Raw genomic sequence first — 25293 nt, 5'->3', positions numbered from 1 at the left:
ATATGAGCTGCAAAGAAGATGAAACAGGGCAGCGTGGCTGCGAGGGCTGGGGATGGCCAGGGAGGCCTCATCCCGGGCGTGGCTTCTGAGCTGAGAGGGGACCAGCTGTCTGGGGATAAGGGAAAAAGAGCTCCAGGCAGCTGAAGGGTAAGTGCGCAGGTCCTGAAGTACGACTGTCTCTGAACTATTTGAGCAAGCGAACAACCACGGCCTGTGTGGCTGGAGCCGAAGGGGCTTGTCTCTCCAGCTAGAAAGGTGGTCCCACAAGACCCAGGACCCCTGTGTTTCCTTTGTGGCTGCACCCACTGTGCCTGCCCACAGCTGCCACTCACCACATTTGTTGGATGAAGGAGTAGATATTTCATTTCTGCCCCTCCTTCAATCCCACTTTATCCCTGAACTTTGTTGTTTTTTGCAGTGCGCGGGCCTCTCACTGTTGTGGCCTCTCCCGTTGCGGAGCACAGGCTCCGGACGCACAGGCGCAGCGGCCATGGCTCACGGGCCCAGCCGCTCCGCAGCACGTGGGATCCTCCCAGACCGGGGCACGAACCCGCGTCCCCTGCATCGGCAGGCAGACTCTCAACCACTGCGCCACCAGGGAAGCCCTATCCCTGAACTCTTCCCAGTCCTCTCCAGACCTCCAAGAACACTTCCTCCCCTAAGCCAAAACCTCAGAACCTTTGCTTGAGATCCTTGGATGGTCAGCTTGGGGCCAAGCAACCCCTTGGAATGGTGCAAAAATGGTGGCCTTGGTGTCCGTGTCCATTTTTCAGGGGGCGCATGCATCAAAGTCCGGAAGGTCTGAGACCTGACCTTTCAAAACGTTTATGAAACAGTGACCCGAATCCCTGGCTTTGCAGATGTGGGAACTGAGGTCTAGAGGACGGACCATGTATCCCGGGCTCCCCACCATTCCGTCAGCTGCTAGGCCACGAGATCTACCTGATCTGGCTGCAGGAAGCCGGTGTGGGTGCTCTCTCTTTGGCACTTGCAGCCTCACAGACGCATGTGAGGTGCCTTGCCGCCGGCCCCTTCTGTGTGGTTGTCCTCACTTTAACCTGTAACGCGCAAACGCGCACTAAGTCCCTTGTGGCTGATGTCCTTCCTCCTGGGATTATGCATTCCTTGGGGGCAGGATGGGCTTCTTGGATTTTTTTAAATGTTACTTGACCTTACTCTTTACTTCTGCGTCTACACACTTCCAACTGAGGGACCCCACGAGCACCGGCTGCCCAGTCAGCTCCTTCCTCCCATGCCTGAAGGACCACGGAAGCCGCCACGTGGGGCCTTCACTGGCTTGTGGTCAGGCCTGTGGCTGGATATTCTTAGCAGCCTTCAGCCGGTCATCCCGAGAATCTCAACTCCCCTGCCACCAGGGCTTAGATCGCTCACCGCCAGGGCCAAGATGTTCTCTGTTTCCAAGCAGACAACTCAGAATCCAGAGTGAAGCGAAGCGTGCTTGTTTCAAAGGCCCACAGCCCAGCGTCACACTCAGCCAGTGGCTGCACACTGCCGCCTGGGCCTGCCGAGCAGCCAGACGGTTGGGAGAACGCGTTCTGACTTAGCAGGAACTGCTCAGCGCAGCAGGGGCTCTTGGCGACAGCAGGGCAGTTAGTGTGGCTGACCTCTTTCCTGGGCCCTGGGGCAACTCGGGGGCCAGGGAGTCTCAGATACTGGCTGACCTTCCTTTCTACAGGTCGAAGCCATCCACTGTGGGTCAAGAGGCAATTATTTTTTGGTTTCTTACCATTCTTTTTTTTTAAATTTTAATTTTATATTGGAGTATAGTTGACTTACAATGTTGCGTTAGTTTCAGGGGGTAGAGCAAAGTGATTCAGTTACACATATACATATATCTGTTCTTTTTCAGATTCTTTTCCCATGTAGGTTATTACAGAGCACTGAGTAGAGTTCCCTGTGCTATACAGTAGGCCCTTGTTGGGTATCTACTTTATATATAGTCGTGTGTATATGTTAATCCCCAACTCCTAATTTATCCCTCTCCCTACCCTTCCCCCCGCCCCCCGTAACCAGAAGTTCGTTTTTGAAGTCTGTGAGTCTGTTTCTGTTTTGTAAATAAGTTCAGTTGTATCTTTTTTTTTTTTTTTTTTAGATTCTACATATAAGTGATCTCCTATGATATTTGTCTTTCTCTTTCTGACTTCACTTAGTATGATAATCTCTAGGTCCATCCATGTAAGCAGCAACTTTAAAAAAAAAAGGGGGGGGGCGGTCCTGGGGATCAGAAATACCCGTTGTGGCTCTTTCCTGAAATCCCTGGGTGAATTCCCCTTCTGGATGAACCTGTTTCTCCCACCCTGGAGGGTACCTCACACCTGGCCTGCCACCAAGCTGTGTGCAGTGGCGGGGTGGGGACGCGGGTGGGTGGTCACTGGGGACGGGAGGGCAGTGTACTCAGTAGGGGTGCTACAGTCAGTTAATCGCATTTTGGGGGTGAAGGTTTCTGCACATTCACCGTCCTGTCCATTCACAATGGTGTTCAGAGGCAGAACTCGTTGGGCCGCCCCGCAGAGCTGCGGCTCTGGCAATGGGTGTTGGCTTTGTCAGCCTTTTCTGCTGGGCTGCTACCAACACCGCAGCCCTGAGCTGCGCTGTGTGCCCATCAGAACTGCAAATAATATGGCACTTGACCTCTCCCAACTCCGCACCTTTTCTTCTTGTTTTCTTCCACACTTTCTCACGTCTCTTGGGGTGGCTGGACCTGCAGCTGCGTCTTACTTTCCTGCATTTATCTGGCTCCGGAAGTGTGTGTGTGTGTGTGTGTGTGTGTGTGTGTGTGTGTGTGTGTGTGTAAGGGGGTTCCGGGGGGAGCAGAAATGTTTCCTCTCTCCCAGCATCGCCGTTCCACCAATCCACAGCAAATAAAAGTCAGGTTCAATGTCAAAACCCCGTGTCTTCGAGGATGCCACGTCGCGAGGAGAGGCAGCTGTGGAATGGATTTGGGGGAAGGGGCAGGGGCCTGGGAGGGGAGGAATAAGAACCAGAGAAGCTGCGATAGGAGAAACCTTCCAAATCCCCACTGGGCTCTTGGTGACTTTGGGATATGAGGACTGGGGGGAATCGTTGAGCTAGGGGTTAAGGGGACCACGAAGATTCTGAACTCAATTCTATGCTTCAAACTCTTATTAAACACCCCATATGTATAAGTCAGGTGTTATGGGAACTAGACTGCCCTGAAAAAGACACCTCAGGCACCTGGGGGAAGCGGCAGGCCAGATGGAAGATGGAGGGGTTTGTCTGGGGCCTGGGGCGTGGGGTGATAAAGGCCGGTGAGGCCAGCCTGGCTTGTCCTGTTCTGGGAGGTTGCCCACACAGTCCCCTCAAAGCCAGGGAGCCAGTGGCACAGGCACATGAGGTCCTTGCAGCCTGCTGAGCACCTGCAGTGATGTACTAGGGGCAGCTGCCCTGGGAAAGATGCGTGTTTGTTGGAGAGAGTGAATCTGGAGGGTTTAAGGACCTAGAGTTGGAGTTTTTCCTCACTAACCTCTCAACGGGCAGGTAATAAAATAGCAGAAATAACAGTACTAGCAGTTGTATGTTTGAGCATTTACTATAGTCTCCTGTCACAGATTAAAAAGGGCCACACACACACACACACACACAAAGATGGTCACAACTTCTTTGTAGCTCTCCCCACCAAACGGTGTGTTATGGGATGAATTGTGTCCCCCCCAAATCCATATTTTGGAATCCTAAGCCCTAGTAGCTCTGAATGTGACTGTATTTGGTGTTAGGGTCTTTAAATAGGTAATTAAGTTAAAATGTGGTTATTCAAAATGAGTTCACACAGGTGGGCCCTAATCCAGTCTGACTGGGTCCTTAGAAGAGGAAATATGGACACAGACACACAGAGAGAAGACCATGTGAGGACACAGGAAGAAGGTAGCCGTCTACAAGCCAAAGGAGAGAGGCTTCAGAAGCCACCAACCCTGCCCACACCTTGATCTTGGACTTCCAGCCTCTAGATCTGTGAGGCAGTATATTTCGGTGATTTTAGGCACCTGGTCTGTGGTACCTTTGTTATGGCAACCCGAGCGGACTAATACAGAGTGGAATCTATGTCCCCTTCCCTAGAAGCTGGGTTGGCCTGGTGACTCGCTCTGACCGACAGAATGTGGCAGAAGTGACACTGTGTGACTTCTGAGATAAGGCCTTAAAAGACCTTGCAGCAACCTGTTTCACTCTCTCAGGCAGTTCTGGAAATGCCACATAAGGAAGCCAGTTTTGTGTGTTAGAGGATTCGAGGTGACAGGTTGGAGAGCCACTGTTCACCCCAGCTGAGAACTGGCACCAACTGCCATACTGTGCATGAGGCCATCTTGGGCCTCCCCTGAGTTGAGTGAGCTGCATGAACGAGCCCGGCCAACCCACCCAATGGTGAGGAAGAAGAAATTGTTGTTGTGTTAAGCCACTGCATTTTAGAGCAGTTTGTTACACAGCAATAACAAACTAATACATCTCATTGAAACATACTATAGAAAGGGTTCCATCCCAGAGTTTTAGAAGAAAGTTATGTTTTCGGGACTATTGGGCAAAGCCCTCCATTAAGTGAGAAAAATCTTTATCTAGAACTCTTTCTTCCGTCAGCTACCTCTGGCTTGACCACCGCACTGTGTCTGTGCCTGCTGTTTCCAGTTCTGAGGCACAGTATGGGGTACCTCTCAGGAGGGAAAGGGGGCAGGGAGCACTTTCCCTGAATCATCAAGAGAGAGGAAGACCTCCATTTCTTTATCTGCCAACAAGGAACGGCTGCCTATGTCAGTCAAATCCCCGGATGTCGTTTAGCCAAACACCTTCTAGATACACAGAAGTAGAATCACTATGGAAATAGCCACCATTTATTAAGCGCCTACTAAGTATTAGGTGCATATTTAATGCATTCTCTTCTTTAATTCTAGAAGTATGGGCAAAACAAGTCACTAGTCACAATGATTACCCTCTTGTTGATGAGGAAACTGAGACTCAGAGAGGTTAAGTACCTCTCCTAAGGTCACAAAGCTAGTGGGCCTGGACTTGCAAAGTGATGGTCTTTCTTCTCCCCCAAGGTTTGATGCTTAAGGAGAATGGGGATTCCCCCACCCCCACCCCGCGCAGTGAATAGAAATAGGAGGAGCTGGTCTATAAGGAGGATCCAGGCCGGGTTCGAAAGGTAGAACCAGGGTAGAGCCACCTGGAAAAGCCTCAGGGAGCAGGTGACGCAGTCCACAGTCCGAAGCGGGGAGGAGCTGGGAGGCCTTGGAGTGGTGGAGGTGGGGGGCGTGGGGAGCTCTTCATTGTCCTTACCTGGGGGCAGGAAGGGGCGGATGGAACCCACCCCTGTAGCAGGCCTCCCCTCCACCACCTCCCTCCAGGCTCCCTGCTGGTTTCTCCTTCTGGATGACTCCACCCTCCCTGGGCAACTCCGCAGGCTCTCCTCCCTCCTTCCCTCACTCCTGCTTCCGCAAATCCCTAACCACTGAAGACCAGCTTGACTAGCGGCTGACTGTGTGCCCAGAGCCCTGCCAAATGCTTATCTGCATCCCCTCATTTCATCCTCATGACTGATGCTTCAAGGCGGGCACCTCGTTATCCCCACTTTACAGATGGGGAAACTGAGGCACAGAGCTGTGAGAGGATGAGCAGCCTGCATTATGGCCTAGCCTAGTTAGTCCTCTCCTGGCCTCCCCAGCCCTCCAAGAGCTGCCCGGCCATGGATCCCTGAGGTGCTTACACACGTGTATCATTCACTTGGGCACATGGTGCCTGTTCATCAATTTGCTCTCCTTGACCAGCATCACGAGGCCTGTGGACCATCTCTCGCCCTCAGCACGGTGTTGGGCACGTAGGAGTGCAATTATGTGAGCTCTGGGGGCTAAAGCGTTGCATGGCTGTGCGGCTCTGAGCCTTACCCAGCCCTGCTCTGAACAACACGGTCGCCCAACGTGAGGTAAGGCTAGTGGGGGTGATGAAGAAGGTGAGGGAGCCCCAGGAGGAAAAGCACGAGGACCAGAGGGAGCAGCATCCTCAGACTGGCAAACACAGGTCCCGCCATCTTTTTCCAGAATACGAGTGTGAGCGAGAGGGGTCCCTGGGAGAGCACCTCAGGGAGAGCACTCGGCCACCTTTCCAAAGGACAGCAGCTCATTGGAGCAGACGCATAAGGGCTCCTCCCTCTTCTGTCCTGCCTTCCCTGTTGGGCAAATCCTACCCACTCTGGCATCAACTGGAACCCAGCCTCCCTCTCTTAATGCTGCCTTATCCGGAGGCACCCTTGAATGTAGCTCTGGAAGGCAAGCCATCCCCCATCTTCTCCTGGCAGCCCGGGAGCTGGCCCAATGGTCTCCCTTTGACCTCTCCTCAGCCCCCGACTCTCTCCCGACCTGGGGCAAAGAAAGCAAGGGCAGAGACGGGACCCACTCCTGAACAAGAGAAGGAAGAACAATGCCCCCAAGAGCCACTCTCTGACTGCTTTCTATTCAGCTGCCACTCAGTTCCCCATCCCAACACGTGTGGGCCTCCCAAGGGACCCACACCAGGGCATCTGTCCTGGAGACATTGTGTCCTCAGCCGGGTGTTCCCATTTGGAGCCCAAGAAGGTTCCAGTTGAGCCCAGGCACTTGGTTGGGGCTGATACGGGGGTCTCAGGAGACCACGGGAGACCTTATGCATCCAACAACCCCCATCGGGGAATCAGAAAGTACCTCACTGCTGCCCTGTACTAACTATCCCAAGGCACTAGAAATGACTAGAAACTGAGAAAGAGGGAGTTCCCTGGTGGTCCAGTGGTTAGGACTCGGCATTTTCATTGCTGGGGCCCAGGTTCAATCCTTGGTTGGGAAACTAAGATCCCGACAAAAAAAAAATAAAAAATAAAAAAAATAAAGAAACTGAGAAAGACTGTCCCTTCACCCCATCCTTACAGCCCAGTAGACATGAACAAAAGCAACTGGAAACCTGGCACCTGGCACTGACTTTGCCCTGGGAGCTCCTGGGCCTCAAACTAGAAGATGAGGAATTCACATTTGTTCAGCACTTCAAAGATATCTCACTTAATCCTCATCACAACCCCATCAGATACCATGGCAGTTTTAAACAGGTCCGTGGGTCATTTGACACTCTTCCCGTCAAGAAATCTGGGTGGGGGTCTTCCCTGGTGGCGCAGTGGTTGGGAGTCCGCCTGCCGATGCAGGGGACACGGGTTCGTGCCCCGGTCCGGGAAGATCCCACATGCCACGGAGCGGCTGGGCCCGTGGGCCCGTGAGCCATGGCCGCTGAGCCTGTGCGTCCGGAGCCTGTGCTCTGAAACGGGAGAGGCCACGACAGTGAGAGGCCCATGCACCGCAAAAAAAAAAAGAAATCTGGGTGGGCTCATGACTGCTCTGAATGCAACAGAAGTGATGCTGTGAGACTTCGAAGGCCAAGTCAGAAAAGGCCATGCAGCTTCCTCCTGGCTTTCTGGGGCACCCATTCTGGGACAAGTCAAAAAGAAGTCATGGCCATGCTGGGGAGTCACAGGTAGATGCCCCAGTTTACAGCCCAGGTGAGCTCCCAGACAATGGCCAGCAACAACTGGTAGCCGCGTGGGCGTGCCATCTTGGACATCTGTCAGATGGCTGCAGTCCCTGTTGATATCTGACTGTAACTCCCAAAGAGAACCACCCGGCTGAGCCCTTCCCAAGAACTCCTGACCCACAGAATTGTGACCAAAATAAAACAGTTGTTTTCAGGGGCAAAGTAATTTGTTGATAAATTACCAACAAATCTGGGGTAATTTTTGCACCAAAACCAGATCCATAGTGAGGTTCCCACTTCACAGAAGAGGAAACTGAGGCTCAGAGGGGTTGAGTACCTTGTCCGTGGTCACACGCTGGTAAGTGGAAGAGTTAAGACTCAAACTCTGCTTCTCTAAATCCAAACCGTCTATCACAGCCCCTCCTCCCATGGCCCCTGACATTTTCTCACTTCCTAGAAGGGAGCATTCTTTCCAGAATCAATTAGTTTCCAAACCTGGCTGTGCATCAGCGTCAACTGTGGTGAGAGGTGAAGACAGAGATTTCCAGGTCCCGCCCCAGGTCTAAGGAGTGAGGCTAGGACACTGCATTCTACGCTGACACCCCAGGTGATACTGAGACCATTGGTGAGTGAACCAACCAGCAGGCCCCGCTGCTCAGCCAGGTTATTATAGACAATTAGAGGGGACCAGCAACCTTTTCTTCAAAATATACCCAGTGTCGGGACATCACTCACCACACATGCTCAGTCTGAGTCAATTGAGACTTCCTTGATCTTACCATCTGAGAAGTCTTCTCCGGCCCCACACAACTAAGAGACAGAACCTAACGGTCATGTATCTGATCAATAAGCACGTCGTAGGCAACTGGTGTGTGAGAGAAAACACCTTGCTAGACAACGTGGTCCCTCCAAGAACTTACAACTGAGCTGAGGAGATAAGGTGTAACCGAACAAACAAAGGATAAGTTTTGTGGCTATGACGATAAGCACCTGGGAGATTTCGACTTAAAGGTAGTCTGGGAGGGCTCTGTGGAGGAGGTGTGCCTGGAGCTGGGCGTCAAGGTGAGCAAGGAGATCACTCCAGGTGAGGGATCCCGGAGCTGAGTCTCCCTCAGGGAGCAGAGCAGGCAAGAAGGTGTGGGCTGGCAGAGGCCTGGGGCTGCCGGGCAGGTGTGCTTGTGTCGTATGGAAACCACTGTAGAGCAGGACCAGATTGGCGGTGGTCGGGGGGGTGGGAGTGGGAATTTGAGGCTTGATCCAGATGTTTATTTTCTCAGTTTCCAAAAGCTACTGTCATTAAAGATCAAGGACCACATTTCAGCTTTTCCTGAAAAGTAAAAGAAAACCATGTGCTTGTATTTCCCAGGGCATCAGCTAACATTTTCCCCAGGATGGTTTTTCAGGAGACACTTGGGAGAATTTTCAAGGAAGAAAAATCCTTTGTTTCTGCCCTTTACGAGCTTAAAATCTCATAGGGTCCACCAGAATGCCTAAAAGGAAAGAGAAAATTCCAAGTGCTGGCAAGGAGAATTCCCCTATTCAGTTCTGGGAATATAAATTGGCATGACCACTTTGGAAAAGGTTTGGCGCCATCTATGAATGCTGAACACAGGCCCAGCGACTCAGCTTGTGGGTATACAGACACCCAGCAGAAACGTGTCCATCTATTCACTAGAAGGCATGTACATAAGTGTTCATAATGGCACTATTAGGAATAGCCCCAAAGCAAAACTGCCCAAGTACCCATCAATGGGAGAATAGCAGAGAAATAAGATGTGGTGTATTCATACCATGGAATAGTACACAGCAAAGAGAATGAGTGAACCATCCAGCACACATAGTGTGGAGCAAGAGGAACCAGACACGCAAAAATTTCATATTGTAGATTCCGTTTCTATAAAGTACCAAATCAGGCAACGCTAATCATGCTATTAGAAGTTAGGTTAGCAGTTATCTCTGGGGCCATAGTACTTGGAAGGGGGCACAAGATGATTTCTGGGGTGCTGGTGATGTTTCCCGATCTGGGTACTGGATATATGGGTGTGTTCATCAAGCCTGACGCTAATGATCTGTGTGCTTTTCTGTGCAGCTATTTTGCGTCAATAAAAACGAAATCATCACCATTGTCATCATCATCATCTAATGGGGAATGAAGGCAGAAGGCACAGAAGGGCCTCTGGGATAGAGTTGCGAAGAGATTTACATGGAGAGTGACAAAGAAACAAAGCCGAGGGACGTTCCGACATGGATAAGTTCAAGATGGACCCAGTTAAATCAAGCAAAGTTGTCAGTGAAATCAGAGAGCAAGTTGCAGTTTCAGGAGTGCCCGACACGCTCCATAATGGCGGCTGGTCTAAGAGGCGATTACATCCAAGCTGGTCCCCTCTCCAGACCTAGGCTAGGATTCGTTACAGAAGATGGATCACCTCACACACCTTTGGAGATAGGAGGCAGAATTCCCCCAAATAAGAGATGGTCTGAATCCTCATGGGGCCCCACCATTAAACATCTGCCCCAACACTCCATTCTCTCTGCTTACAAGATGTAAATCTTTTTTTTTTTTTTTTTTTTTTTTTGCGGTACGCGGGCCTCTCACTGCTGTGGCCTCTCCCGTTGCGGAGCACAGGCTCTGGACACGCAGGCTCAGCAGCCATGGCTCACGGGCCCAGCCGCTCCGCGGCACGTGGGATCCTCCCGGACCGGGGCACGAACCCGTGTCCCCTGCATCAGCAGGCGGACTCTCAACCACTGCGCCACCAGGGAAGCCCCCACAAGATGTAAATCTTGATGCTTCCACCTTGAATTTTTATATAGTGGATTCCTTTGATTGGAATCACTTTGGGCAAAGGTGATTATACTCCATTAGCTGTCTGAATCAATTGAACAGCGAGCTTTCCTTCTTAAAGGGAAGGGCCAGTTTCCAGTACTTGGCTTACTACAGAGCCCTGGAGGAATTCATTGAAGGGAGGCCTGATTTTAAACATCATCACTTTTTGAAGAGACATTAGGCATCCCTCCCACATTATTCAAGGATGGCCTGAGAAAGGCAGGGCAGGACTGGGGGGAAAGGAGCTGTAAGAAAGAGCTGGAATCTTCGACCTATTCCCTTAAACAATCAATGCATGAGGCCTGTCCTAGACAGCCAGTGAGACTAGCTAGAATGTACTTGGTAGTAGAGTGAGGTCCAGTGGTGATACTTCCTGGGTCTTACTCCAGATTTGTGTCACTCCAAGACATGCTCAGAGGCCAGCAAGGTCTCGGGTCTCCTCTGTTTTTTCCCACCTACACCCCCATCCTTACGTAGGAAACCCAGGCAAGAAGAAAGGTCTCCATCATGGTGTTCTTTCTCAGCACTGGGATGGCCTGTGGTCCATCTTCCCAGGTTTCCTGAGGTTGGCGGCCATGATTCAGAAGCCTCTGGTCCCATAATAAAGCACCTCAGGGATGTGAATGTGTAATTATTGCATGGATTTAATGTAATCTAAAACAGAGGATTCCAGCAAAGGTGGTCATATCATTTCATATACGTATTTGTATATATAAATGTCTTAGCTAGAGATACCTAGTTTTGGTTTGAACCATCTGTTTCAGATTGCATTACTGTTCCCAAATCTTCAGCCCACCTTATATCCACACCCTTCACCACGTGACTTTACAGTTCATCCTTCTAGAGGTGGAGTGCCCCCCCCACCCCATTGATGTCAGGCCATGAATGTCCTTCAGCCAGTGGAATGTAAGCAGAAGTAACAATGTACAAGCTCTGAGTCTAGGACTTGAGTCACTGCATTTCTACTCTACCCTCTTGCACTTCTGCTATTGCCAGGAGGCCGTGTCCCAGGTAGCCCGCTCGTCCTTGGAGGATGAGAGACCCATAGAGCAGACTGGACCCAACCCACAGTTGCAGTCAAGCCCAGTCGGGCACAGTCTAGATCAGCTAACCACAGGGGATCCACAGACACGGATATGAGAACTAAATGCTTACTGATGTCAACTATTAAGTCTGGGGGTAGCAGCTCGTTATACAGCATAATTGCAGCAAGCGTGGACTGATATACCACCTGAGCACTTTATTCTATCAATGCACAATCTGCCATCTAAAAGAACATCTCATCTCTCTCCCCTTACCCCCTGTTTTTTTTTTACCGTGTTGTGCAGCATGTGCGTTTTAGTTCCCAGAGCAGGGATTGAACCCACACCCCCTGCATTGGAAGCGTGGAGTCTTAACCACTGGAACGCCAGGGAAGTCCCTCCCCTTACCCTTCTTAATTCTTCATAGATTTATCATAACCTGAAATGTTATATATATATATATATATATATATATATATATATATATGTATGTGTGTGTGTGTGTGTGTGTGTGTGTGTGTGTGTGTGTGTGTGTATAGATAGGTAGATAGATAGATAGATAGATAGATAGATAGATGGCTCATGCACTTATTGTTTCTCAAGTAAAACAAAGTTTTATTATGGCCAAGATACTGTTTTGTTCCCTGCTATAAACGCCCAAAGCCCTAGTACGTGCGTGGTAGGTGTTAAACAATTATGTGAGGAATGGATGGATAGTGCTTTTTGCCTTCAATTAATATGCCTCTTGTCTAATTTGTGTTCCTCTGTGAAGCTCAACGACTTGGTGATAGGCAAAGTTGAGGAAGAAGAAAACATTTTGTGCAGAAAAAAAAAATCTGTGAGCAGATCACCGGATATTGTCCCAGATGAGGGGTGAGGGACTTTTTCCTCAAGGAGCCGCTCCCCGTGGTTAGGGCCCTCAGAAACCACAGCAGGCCTCCAGAACTGTGACAAGTTAGCAGGTGGCTTGGCCAGTGCCATCCAATGGAACCACGACCCTGCTACGTTTCTGTGGCCCATCGCAGGGCTGTCCTCAGCCGTAGGAGGTTTCTGTGTGTCAGTTCACTGGGGGGAACTTCAAAGGGATTGATGTGGCTTCCAAGAGCCATCAGGACATTTGACTCCCTGGCATTGGGCCAGCATTACACGTTAATTAAATTATATGGCAGAAACACCACAATGTCAAGGTCAGACATTACAGCCGTCAAAGCCTAACATTAGGTGCAGTATTTTATAGCACAGAGCAAAGTATACCTTTAAACAAATTTCCTTATCTTTCCCGTGTCGTCTCTTGCCTCTGGCTCTTCAGACATCTGCCATTCGACGCAGCCCATGTGAAGAGCATCTTGGACAACTTTGTCTGAGAGTCCTTAAGAACCTCTCTGGCTTGTCAGACGCGGGGGTCGGGGGGGTGGTTCCTGGGATCGTACCCACTTGCCCCATCTGACCCTCAACTTGGGCCTGAAATGGGCCTTTGTGAGCCTGGAACTCCCAGAGGGAGAAGGATGTATTCGGCTTTGTCCTGAAAGTGAACGCTAGTTCTTTCTTCGAAGATGGTTCTATCAGCAGGGAAGCAACTAGCCAGGCTAGAAAATGGGGAGAAAAAAAAAAAAAGGCTTTCCCTCCAAACGTCTTTTTAATAAGCACGGCTAGAAACTCTTCATGAGTGTGGAAACTGTCCAGGGGAAGCCCCCGGCTCCGAGCAGAGCTGAGCCAGGGCAATTCTCTCAGGCTGGGAAGGATTATGAAGCCACATTCTGGGTTTCCTCCGGCCTCTCTCGCGGTTACTGATGAAAACTGGGAGGCCATGAACTCAGGGCCAAATGACTCACGTGCAATCACCGAAGCAAAGCTGATACCAAATGTGTTTGCCTTGTCGCCCCAATACTTGTTAAGCACCTTCTATATGCCAGGCACTATTTTACTTGCTTTATCTCCATCAACTAAGTTAATTCTCCCAACATTATGAAATCTGTTGCTGTATCTCCCCCCCCCTCCATTTTATAGACAGGCAAAGTGAGGCACTGAGAGCAATTGCCCAAGGCCACACTGAGAGCAATTGCCTAAGGCCACGCAGCTGGTCAAGTGGCCAAGCCAGGTTTGGAAGGAACCAGAGCAGCCTGGCTGAGCCCTCCCAGCTACTGTGTTGTCTTGGCTATTGAATCCCAGAAACCTCCCACGAGCCAAGCTTAATGATAAGGTGCTGGGGGCTATGGGGGGAGCACCCTGTACAAGCAATGCATCCATGAGGGCCTAAGTAACATTTTAAGATTAAAGTTAAATTAATTCAGATCTTTGAAGGGGTTTTGAATTCTTTCCAAGGGTAGGAGTGTTGAATAAATATAGTGCTTTCAAAAACCTGCCTTCCTATATGCGTGTTCATTGTACTGGTTCTTTACATTTTTCTGTGGGTTTGGGATTTTTTTTCAAAATAAAATTTAAATGTTTTAAAAAGAATTAGCTTTGGGCTTCCCTGGTGACACAGTGGTTGGGGGTCCGCCTGCCAATGTAGGGGACACGGGTTCATGCCCCAGTCCGGGAAGATCCAACATGCCGCGGAGCGGCTGGGCCCGTGAGCCATGGCCGCTGGGCCTGCGCGTCCGGAGCCTGTGCTCCGCAACGGGAGGGGCCGCGGCGGTGAGAGGCCCGCGTGCCGCAAAAAAAAAAAAAAAAAAAAAGTATCTACTTGCCAATGCAGGGAACACAGGTTCGAGACGTGGCCTGGGAAGATCCCACATGCCGCGGAGCAACTAAGCCCGTGCGCCACAACTACTGAGCCTGAGCTCTAGAGCCCGCGAGCCACTACTGAACCCTCGTGCCACAACTACTGAAGTGCACGCGCCTAGAGCCCGCGCTCCGCAACAAGAGAAGCCACTGCAATGAGAAGCCCACGCACAGCAACGAAGAGCAGCCCCCGCTTGCCGCAAGTAGAGAAAACCTGCCCGCAGCAACGAAGACCGAACGCAGCCCAAAATAAATAAATAAAACAAATAAATTTAAAATAAATAAATAAAAAGAATTAGCTTTAATAGACTATCTTGGGGGACTTCCCTGGTGGTCCAGTGGTTCAGATTTCACGCTTCCACTGCAGGGGGCACAGGTTTGATTCCTGGTCAGGGAACTAAGATCCCGCATTGCTGAGGGGCAAGGCCAAAATTTTTTTAAAAAAGAAAATAGACTATGTTGGAGAGGGTAAGCAAGAAACCGGGAGCGGTGATTGCCTATAGAGAGGCAGCCTGGGTGGCTGAAGAACGGTGTGGTGGGATGGCGGAGAGGCGCCCCTAGATATTCTCGGAATTTTGTGCCACAGGCAGGTGTAATCCATAGCATCTGCCGTGCACGTGACATCGTCTGGGTGGAACCTCAGGAAAGAAAGCGCAGAACTCCCGGTTCCCAAGTCCCTATCCAGCAGGCTGGCTGCTCTGAGTGTGGGGCAATCTTTGGTTATCCAGCTGTAAGTGGAAATTGGGCAGAAACACTCCATCCACTCAGGCTTGAAGAATATAAGCTTGAGGAGGAAAGTCAAGGGCAGCTTTCTGCCGGCTTTAGGTACTATGAGCACAGGGGAGATTATAAGTCCTCTAAGGAGGGGCCCAGAGCCTGGTAGCCTGGGGTCTCCCCCAGCCACCTCCAACAGTCGCAAGCGCCGTGCTCAACACACAGAGGGGGCTCTATGGAGTGCTTGTGGAATGAATGAGCCGTGCTCACCTTCGGACAGGGTCCATATGGCCCAATACTCTCCCCGTGATATGTATGGGTACCTCTTGGGGCCTGGATGTCACACTTATCGAGAGTTAGCAGTGCTTCCCAGCCTTGACACATATAGAACATGATGATATTTTTACGACGCACGAGGGTAAACAGTGACCAAGTGTTCACAACGGCCACACTTGGCTGCTCAAGGCCTGAAGCTACCCCCGCCCCTGCCAGACCCACCGGGCCACCCCAAGGGTCTGGCCCGCTGGCAACGCCGTCACTCTTGGCAAGCTCTGGGTGGAGGGCTGCAGAGGCCATTCGCTGGCTGTCTGGAGCTAGCCACCTAGATGAGGGGAGGGCGGGCCGAGGGCACTGCTATAAGGGGCAGCAGGCTTTCCTGGGGCTCGGGCTAGGTGCGAGGGTGTGCCCTGGGCTGGGGGCGATGTGGGCCTGAGTGGTGGGCTGGACGGGGCAGGCTGCCAGCTCCAGCTGGCCCGCGGCCAGGAAGTCTGACTGAACTTGGGCCAGCCCTGTTGGCCCACAGACTCTGTAAGCTGAACTGCTCCAGCGCTCCTGGGCCTTTGTTTTCGCTTCCCCACCGCTCTCCCTTAGTGTTTAGGAATGTGCTTTGAAGGTTCCAGCGTGTTTCGCCTCTGCTTAGAGAAACCAAGAGCAGAGGCTGGGTGGAGGCCAGATGGCTGCAGGGAGGGCACCTGTGATCACACTGCGAGCGCCCCAAGGGGCAGGTGGAATCCAGGGGGTGCGGGGGGGGGGGGTCGGGGGCACTTAAGCCAGCCCCCTTTCTCTGCTGGAAGACTGCTTCCAGTGCTACACCTTGGAGAGTCTCAGGTTTATTTTGTTAAGGGAGGCGGTACTCCCTTACCGGCTCCCCCAGAGAGCCTCCATTTATCCAGGAGCTTTTGGGGGGTAAGCTACACTCTCGTATTTGTCCAGAGCAAGAGAGAGAGCTGCACGTAGTGCTCGAGCTAGAAAAGTTGCCTCCTCCATTCGCACGAGCCTCACTTTCCCTTCCTGCCTTGGGAAACGCCGGCAGGCCCTCCGACGACAGCGGAGTGAAAGGCCCTGGTCCAGATGGCCTCTCTCGCACCTCCACCCAGGGGAGAGTGGCCTCATGTCCAGGCTGCCCTCCCGTAAACCTCGCTGTGGCCCTTCGAGTGGCCAGCTTCCTTCTTCCCCAGCCCCCTCGCCCACCGTCCTTCATGGCCTGTGTTACCCCCTACTCACCTGCTCGGGCCTTTGAGGGCTCCTAGCACTGTGGTCTCGTAGGCCCAGCACAGCGCTCTGCACACAGCAAGTGCTTAACAAATGCTATGTGACAAGAATACCTGGGCTCTGCAGTGACCAAGATCACCCCGGGTCCCTCTCTAACCAGAAGTCCTCTTACTCCTCTGACTCCCAAATCAGGGAGCTCTGGGTTCTGGTCCTACTTTTGCCACTGATGTGTCACCTTGAGCTAGCGTTGTCACGCTCTGAACCGATTTCCTCAGCTGGACTAAATGGGGGCTCAATCAAAGCCCTGGAGGCTATGCTCTGAGATCTGCGTGCACTCCTGTTTTCCCAGCTGTTGCTTTAAGACATGGTCTGGCCATTTCCGTCCTGCCAGGGCTCAGGTCTTAGTGGGGTCCCTGGCCTTCGGCTGAGGATGCTTCCTCTGCTTTTCCACGGTCCGTTTAGCTTCACAACATACACACCTGGTCCTTGGGCTCCTGACACGTCTGCTTCTTTCTGTCCTCACAGCCATTTATACAGCTCCGGCTCCCACGTGCGATGGGGCCGTGGCACATGAGCAATAGCTCCAATGCCACAAGGGCACCCGAGTCATTTTTCTGCAGCTAGCATTGTCCGTTTGGAGCTACGGAAGACCTCCCTCTTGCCTGGTGGTGACACAGGCCCTGTTTAGTTATGTGTGGGCTCTGGATTTTTTTTTTTTCTTCCTCATTTCCATGTCTCCTTGATTTCAGCACGAGAGTTAAATGTGTACTCAGAGGCTCTGCTGAGGATAAACAGACAGTGTGATCAGAGGGATCCCTTCCTGTCTCTCAGAAGATTCACTTTCTCTGCCCAGGTAATGACCGCCTCCCCCCCACCCCACCCCACCCCAGCTTCCTCTCAGCCTTCGTAGATTTAGTGCACGTTGCCCTGGATAGAGTTTAATTAGGCACCAATGCACCCAGGGGCAAGGACCCAGGATCCCTCTCGGGCTGAGCAAATGGGGCCCAGTCCAGGCGCAGGAGCCTGCAGCCAGCCTCCCCCCTGGCTGGTAAGTGATGGGCTGCCAGCAGGTAGAGGAGGCTGTCCTTTCACAGCTAATGATCGCCTTAGGCGCCAAGTGATGGAATATCCAGGCGGGCTGGCGAGCTGCAGGGTGCGGCCAGGGACAATTGTATGGACCAGTTTAACAGGGTTGGGGAGGGAGCCGTGCGTTCGTGTGCTTGCGTGTGCTTGCGTGTGTGTGTGTGTGTGTGTGTGTGTGTGTGTGTCCTGGTCTCTTTTCTCTCTCCTCCCCGCTGCCTTTCCCTCATTCTTGCTCTCGCTTTCGGTTTTCTGTTCTGTTTCTAGCCCACGCGAGTTGAAATTAGAAAGGTCTCTGCATTCATTTATTTGTTTTAATAAAGACAGCATTTTAAAGCAGCATATTTGCAGCAATTGAGCGCTGAACTAAACACCAAGCCAACTAAATGTGTTAGGGGGAAATGAAAAGTCAGTTTACAAGAAACATATAATTAATACGTTCTCTGACTTTCCCTAAGCCTTTGTCTGGCTGAGGACAAGACAGAGGGACCATAATCAACTTTAATAAAATGAAAGATGGTATTGAGGCAAAAGGAGAACAAAAAAGTTTGGAGTAGGAAACAGTCCTCGAAAGGGGATTCTTGAGTTAATAATAAATGTTTTAAAAAATTAATCTTTTCTTGCCTTATTTTTAGTCAACAGCCATTTTGTCCTTCTAACTACAAAGGCTCCAGAAGGCTCTAGTTTGTACTGTACCTGTTAACAGTGCCTGAAGCTGAGACCTGGGGGGGGGGGGGGAAGGTGGTACAAGGAACCAGCAGGAGATGCATGGGACTTTCCAGAGGCTGATATACCCAGGATAATGGGAATTACTATTGCACAACACCAGAATCTTCACGTGGCCTGACTTCCAATAAACTGTTCCCCTCCTCACCCCTTGGAGAAAGTGAAATGAGACATTAGACTTTCAATAATCTCATATGGTGATGATCAATCAAAACCCAGAGGAGAAGTCCAATTTATAGAAACTGTATCTGCTTCACTGGGCGGCTGAAACCAGGGAGCTGATAAGAACACTGTGCTCGCCTTTGATGTGTGAAGTTGCCCCAAAATGACAAATGCCAAAAAAAGAAAAAAAACCCAAACACTGCCTGTACACATGGGGGCTTTTCAAAGGGAGAGGGTGCTCGGGAGAGGCCCATGCCGCTGCAGATCACTGTAGCGAAGCACATGTACAGGCCACATAAAAACGATTTATTTTTATTATCTTTTGGCTATTTTAAGTTGGCCTTTCCATCTTTCCTGTTTGTATTATCGCAAATGAAGTTTATTTGCTGAATTAACTTTTAATGGATCCTCTACTTTATTCTTCGAAGTTGGCTTCTAGGACTTGGGCCTTTTTAGTCCGGACCCCTCTCGCCTTTGTGACCAGCTCTCACCCCTCACCCCCATTCCAATCTTCGAGGTGAAGGGCTCTGCCTCTGTTAACTCCTTGCCTTCTGGTGTCTTTTCTCTGTAGCTACTAATCACCTCCTTTTGATCACTGCCAAGTTCTCAGGTTGAAGGAAGGAGAAAGGACCTCTTGACCATTCTGGCTGGCTTTCCACATGAGCCTGAAAATGTCGACAAATTTGAAACATCTGCCGGCCTGCTTTGGTCTGATTGCTAAAATATGCCGACCCCAAGCCCCCTCCCCCCCGCCCCTTTTAATCTGTTTCATATTCACAAATTAAGCATTTAGTCTGGGTAATAAATCAGGGCGGTTTACGAGGCTCACACGAGACAAACAAGCGAGTAGGGCGCAACACAAGCCCCTGGAAACGGCGTGCGCGGAGCTGCCAGGAGTCGGGAGCTCCACGCGCTCGAACGCGGAGAGCAGCCCTGGCGCGCCCTGACATGCCGCCAGCACCCACACTTTGGCTGGTCCCCGAGCGGGCGGAGCGGAGGGGTGCAGAGGAGCAGCCCCAGCATGGGCCCACACCCTCCAACCTTCCGCGCGAACCCGCGGCACCCGGCCCGCCCCAGCTCTGGGCAACTCGGCGCCCCCGCCCCGCCAGGGAGGGGCCACTGGCAAAGGCGACAGCCTCAGCCTGCACACACCCTGTGGTGGGCCCATTAAGCCTCTCCCAGCCGAGAAGCTGAGAAAGCTGGATGCCCCTCCCCCACCTCTTCCATCCGGCTGGGCTCAGCCTTAAAGATCCCAGGCCCACAGTCGCAAGCAGTACTAAGGATCCCCCTCCACATCCACGAGTGACCTCCACTGAGCCTGGGCTCGAGGCACCGCCACCTCCCCCCCTCCAATCTCTCCGCGTTGCCTCCTCCCAGGTTTTGGTCCCAGCAGCCACAAAGCTACTTTCCGATTCAAAAGGGGGGGGCCGGCGGGGGAAGGGCTCTCCTTTAGAGTGCATCAAGGCTTAAGAGAGGCATGGGGAGGGGAGCAAAGGCACAAACAGGGCTCAGGGCCCCGCTGCAGAGATCCCCGTCCGGGCTTTAGCGACCACCCAAACTCAGGGGGCTTCAACCTGTGCGTTTCCCGCCCTCCCCTGTGCATCAGGGAGAAGCAGACCTGGACCGGGGGTCTCGGACCAGTCCCAGCCTAGGACCTCTGGAGACCCTGAAGGGGAGAGTGGCTCCAGGTCACCTCGTCCGAGCCTCCGTCGCCGTGCCATGCTCAAGTTCCCTATCGATTGGCTTTCTCAAACGCTATCGTGGGACGCGGCGGCAGAGAACGGAGGGCGGGAAATCGGGAAGCCGGAACCTGCAGCCCACCCCGGACCACGGCGTGGGGGGGGAAATAGGAACAATTCCCCCATCTCGCAACACAGTACACGCATCGTCCTTCCTCTCTTCTCCCAGCACACATTCCGACTGCGAAAGCCATTACCGCCGGCGCGCGAGAGACTTTTTAAATATTTACAGCCCGCTCTCCGCACGGTAGCCTGATCCATCTTGTGGGCGCGGAGGCGGGGCGCGGGGCTCAGCTCCGGGGGAGGTGCGGAGCTGGGGCGGGGGGCTCCAGCCGCCTCCCCCCGCGGCCCGCGTGTCCGCCCGGAGCTCCCCACCTTGTCCTCCCCACCAGGTGGGGAGGGGGCCGGAGACTGCGCGCAGCGCGCCCGGGGCCCTGCCAGGGCCTGAGCAGGCGGGGGGCAGCGTCCGGGAGGAGGGAGGGCCGGGAGGCTGATTTAAAGGTTCTCACCGGGAAGCGAGCGAGGCACAGACCTGAGAGCCGCCGCGCGGTGAAATCCGAGGAGCTCTCTTGGCGAGGAGGGGCTGTCAGAGGCCATTTATCTCTCGCCAGAGTGGAGGCTCGGCTCCCACACCGCCCGCGAGTAACAATGGCAGCGATCAGCAGCTCTGCACGCGCTTCAGTGCATGAATGGATTGCGGAAGATGCCTGCGCTCCTCTCGGCTCAGGCGGCTCTCGGAGCGCCCCCTCCCCGCCCGCCGCCCCCGCCCCGCCGGCCTCCTCCGGCCGGAGAACGCGCGGTGCGCCTCTGGGTTCGCGAGTCCGGTCACTCTCACCCCGACCCCCCGCCGCCCTTCCCCCTGCCGCCGTTCCCAGGGCCCTGGCACCTTGCCACCGCGAGTCATTAGGGGCTGAAACTTGACACAAGCCTTCCAGACGCAGACACCCCCGCCAGCCCCCTCCCCCCTTCGCTCCCCTCGCGGCAAGTTTACTTTCAAGGAGTTGGACGGTGTTTCCGCCTCAGAGACCGGCCGCGCACGGGTCTCAGGGGGAGGGGGCGGGCTCGGAAGGGTGTCTTCACTTGACCCGCGGCCTAGGGTGTTCGCAGGCCCCCAGCTGGCCCCCAGCCCCAGCGTCCAAGGCCCGCGCCCCCTCCTCCTCCCTTTGTGGCGGCTAATCCACCGAGAGTCCCTGCGATCCGCACATGCACACGCACTTTCGGGCACCGCCACCCGGACCCACACGTCCGGCCAACTTTCGGGTCAGCGGCATAGCCGTGTACTCAAATTCTCAGAGGCTTACAGTCTCGAGAGTTCGCAGAACGCCACAGACGGCGCGAGGTCGGCCACAGAAGTGGTTCCCTTTAACTCTGCAAAGTAGGTCTCATAAAAGTCCCCCTCCAGTTGCTGCCTAGGGCTGGGAGCAACGAGGAGCGCAGTGAGGGATACTTGGAATCCTCTTGGGTTTGCTTTCGGGGAGCTAAACCAGAACCTCGGCATGTTTCAGCACGTTTCAGTCCCGGAGGTCGCCGAGCCCCGGGCGCTGCAGCCTGGGGCAGGGGAGGGGGCGCCAGGGGTGCACACTCGCAGCGATCCGAGGGCAGTGCCAAGTAGCCCGCGAGAAGAGGCCGAGCTGAGCCTGGGTTGAGGGAAGGCGGTCACACACGTGCGCAAAGAGCGAGGAAGCGTAAAAGCTGAGACGCACTCGGAGAGGCAGAGCGCGACCGGCCGACCCAGGAGACTGGCGAGGGCAGGCGAGAAGTTGGCAGCGAAACAAAGCGGGAGGAGAGAGCCAGGGAGGCTCAGCCGCAGACCCGGAAACGCAGGCAGCAGCAGATGCCCAAGCCCCGACGCGGAGGCGTGCGCAGCCAGGCCCTGCCTGGCATCCCCCGGTTTGCGCGCCCAAGGACGCCGATGCGGACTCCCGGCGGGGCCTACTGCCAGAGCTGGTCTCTGTTGGGCCTGGGCTGGCTCGGCGAGTCAGCTTGGATCTTCCCAGCAGATGGTGGGGTCCACGGAGTGGGCTTAAATGATAGGTACCCCTCTGGTCCCCGCCCCTCCCTGACCCCCAGACAAGGTATGGGTTTGAGGAGCTCCGCACTTTCTCAAGGCAAGAGTGCAGCCCTCGAGTCTCCACCCTGGGGGGGCCTCTGGCAACTGTTTATCTGACTTGGAGGCGCTGAGAGGCCACCACCCTCGACCGAATTGACATTCCAGCTTCCCGATCGCAAGACCCCTATGGCAAAGCCCACGCCCCGACTTTCCAATAATCGGGAATCAAGACTGGACTTCCTGCAAGGAGGAACAGTGTCATGTGAGAAGAGACCCCCAGCCTCAAGTTCTCCGCCGCTCCCACCCCCACCCCCCACTGGGCCAGCAGCGCCCCCTACTCACTGATCCTCCCCACTTCTCCCCCCGCTGGCTCTGCAGCCCGGGGCAGCAAGCCGCGGAGCTCGCCTCTCTTCCTCGAATGAAGCTGAGCGCTTTCCCGCGGCTGTTGGCTTGGCGGCACACTGGCTGTACCCACCCCCACCGCACACACACACACACACACACACACACACACACACACACACACACACACGAGTCGTTCTCGCCCTTCCTGTCTCCCTGCTGGGCGTCCTCGAAACCTAACTGCACAGCCTGAGTGCAGAGTCCTGGCAGAGGAGCCCGGGAGACCAAGCGGAGGTGGCCAGGGGAGAGGAGGAAAGGGCCCGTAACAGGGGAGGGGGCGCACGCCTGAGAGAAAAGAAGCCAGCTCGGAGCCACAGCCTGGAGGACAAGGGGAGCATAAAGGGAAAGCCAGCACTAATCCCTCAGCCAGCCTATGTGGGGCCTGACAGTTTACAAAAGCCTTTTCCCTGAATATTATCTTCTTTGCACCGGCCTCACCACCGGGCTGTGAGGGAGGTAGAGCAGATAGCGTTACCCCTATTGGCAGAGGAGAGAGATGGGGCCCAGAGGGGTTAAGAGAGGTCTGCACCAAGGTCTCAGAGCTAAGAGTGGTGGAGGAGGCCCCAGGCCTGGGGTTTCCTGCTCCCAAGTTCACTTTCCTGTTCAATAGCTCTGTGTGTGTGTGTGTCTGGGTGAATATCTGTGTGGAGGGGAAGGCGGATGGCCGGACGGGAATGAACAGTCCAGTTAGGAAGTCCAGGAAGGAAGGACACAGCCTCACACCTCTTCCTCTACTCAGGTCTCACCCAACAGCCTCCGTCCGCTCTTTCCATAGCAGCCTGCGAGCTGGCCCCCAACCCACCTGCCCAGGGGTGAGCTGTCGGTTCCTGGCTGTGCCTTCAGCAGTGGCCATTCCAGAGGTCTTGTATCTTCGGGAGGCCCCGCTCTGCTTGTCTGCTCAGCTCTCCTCTCTGCCTGTCATCCCCACCCCCAGCCTTGGCTGCAGGATGCCTTGCGTCCAACTGTGGTTTCCGGGCAATAAAACAACTATTAAAGTCTCAGGCACGGCTGGTGATTTGCATCACATCCTCTCGTGCATGGATTCAATATTTAATACACAATACTGAATACGGATATTAAAAATCAATAGCTGGGGATCCCTGGGGAGGCGGCACAGTGCGATCCTGCTTTGGGAACACAACCAGCTCCTCTAAAGAGACAGGAACGGCAAGTTCAGCCAAGCTGAGCCCAGCGCCAGGGGAAGTGAGGAGTAGTGGATGCCTCTCAACTTCCTGATATGCTGAACTGTACCATTCCTAAGTCACGCTAAAGGGAGGCCACAGGAATGATGTGCTCCCAGGCTTTACCAGCTGGGGAGTGGGATGGGGTAGGATTTATTTTCAAGCAAGGTATCAGGTGGATGGAGCTGCCCTTTTTGCTGCCATTTGCACTTCAGTTTGGTTCAGATCTGAGTCCTGCAGGCAAGCACTCAACACTTCCCACCGTAATGGCTCCTTCCCAGGGCCTCATGACATCCATCACCGATAGGCCCCATGGGGAGCTTTTGGCATAAGCTTTCAGGGAGATGGACTGGGAATTCCAATGGCTCAGAATATTCTTTGCACAGTAAAAGAAATGTGAATTAGGCTCGGAGTCACAGGGTCTTCTGAGGCACCACCAGCCTTCAAGACAGAAACCCTCGGCCATGTGACCTGCTGAAGGGTCTGGTGATGGCTGGCTGGTGACAGAGAAGGGGACGACGATGAGAAGGAGGCTGGGACATTGAAGTACTCCTGCTACAGAACAAGAATCCAGATTGTCTGTTAAACAGCCAGGAGAAGAGCGAGCTCCCGGGACGCACAATTATCTTTTCAGGCCTGAAGAGGAACACAAATTACTTTCTTCTTTATCAAAACACAGAAATACACTTTCCCCTACACAGAAACAAGGTTCTCACACACTGATAGCGAAGGGGTGAAGAAGAATAAACATCTTTGAAAGGATTCCTTTTTTTCCACTACAGAAAGAGAAGAGAAACTAACAGTGGGAGACACACTTAGGTTATCTGATTGGAAGGGCCTGGAGGTTTACAGATGCCAAAGAACTAGGTGAACTTGACCTATTGAAGTTGCCATCCCAGACACTAACTTATAATATTAGTTTTATAGATTCCCTTTTTTATCATGCCTTAAATCAATATGGATTGAATCAGAAATCTTGCTCTGGTTATAAATAGAAAGGACACCTCAGGAAAACCCCAAAGTGGCAATTTGGGTAAAAGTTAGAAGGGAAGGAAAGAGGTGTTAGAAAATGACAGTTAATGAGCCAGTGGCCTTGCCTCTTTGTTCCCTAACAGTTGTCAGAGAAACCATCAAAGGGAGGGAACAGGGGCCCTTCTCAGAACTGTCACAGGAAAAGCTGATGCTCTCTGGCTGCTATAGATCCCCTCGGTGGTGGCTCACAGACCCAGCCCCCTGGGAGTTTGCCTGCCTGTATTTATGCGTTTCCGGGCTGGGGGTGCAGCCACTTTTACAACACCGGGCCCCGGGCCTGTGAAACGCACTAGCAAAAGTTCTTTTCAGAGGAAAAGACGTTCTAAGGCGGGTGTTGGATATAGAGCAACTGCCCCAGCATCGCCAGCAACGTCCTCCTGAGTCCCTGGCTCCTTCCCACCTTGGCCAACGGGCCAGGCTCTGGGCCTCCTCCAGACCCATGCAGACCTGACAGTTTGCAGACCCCACAGTTTGCATCTAGCAGGGTCATGTGACTAGGGTATGAGACAGCTGGCCAAGGGAGAAGGGAGGCTCAGCTGGGGGGGACCCAAGGGCCCAGGAGGGCCTCCTGGCACAAGCTCAGGGCTGATTCGGCTTGGAGGAGGTAGGCAGCCCCGGTGGGCCTCCCCAC

General features: G+C 53.3%; 1 protein-coding gene across 3 annotated transcripts in view; it reads right to left on the bottom strand.

Annotated features, from left to right (window-relative positions):
* BCOR (BCL6 corepressor) overlaps positions 1-25293 on the bottom strand; it is a 117843-nt gene that overhangs the window by 68169 nt on the left and 24381 nt on the right. Inside the window, exon 1 of one of the 3 annotated variants that reach the window (XM_059050703.2) lies at positions 20530-20641. The exons of the other annotated variants lie outside the window; for them this stretch is intronic. The gene's annotated coding sequence lies outside the window, so the exon portion shown is untranslated. Of the gene's footprint in view, positions 1-20529; positions 20642-25293 lie in introns of those variants that run through there. 3 annotated transcript variants of the gene reach the window in all.

The sequence above is a fragment of the Kogia breviceps genome, chromosome X (assembly GCF_026419965.1).
Source record: "Kogia breviceps isolate mKogBre1 chromosome X, mKogBre1 haplotype 1, whole genome shotgun sequence".
Lineage (NCBI taxonomy): Eukaryota > Metazoa > Chordata > Mammalia > Artiodactyla > Physeteridae > Kogia > Kogia breviceps.
The sequence above is the reverse complement of the archived record's forward strand: the minus strand, read 5'-3'. Positions and strand labels throughout refer to the sequence as shown.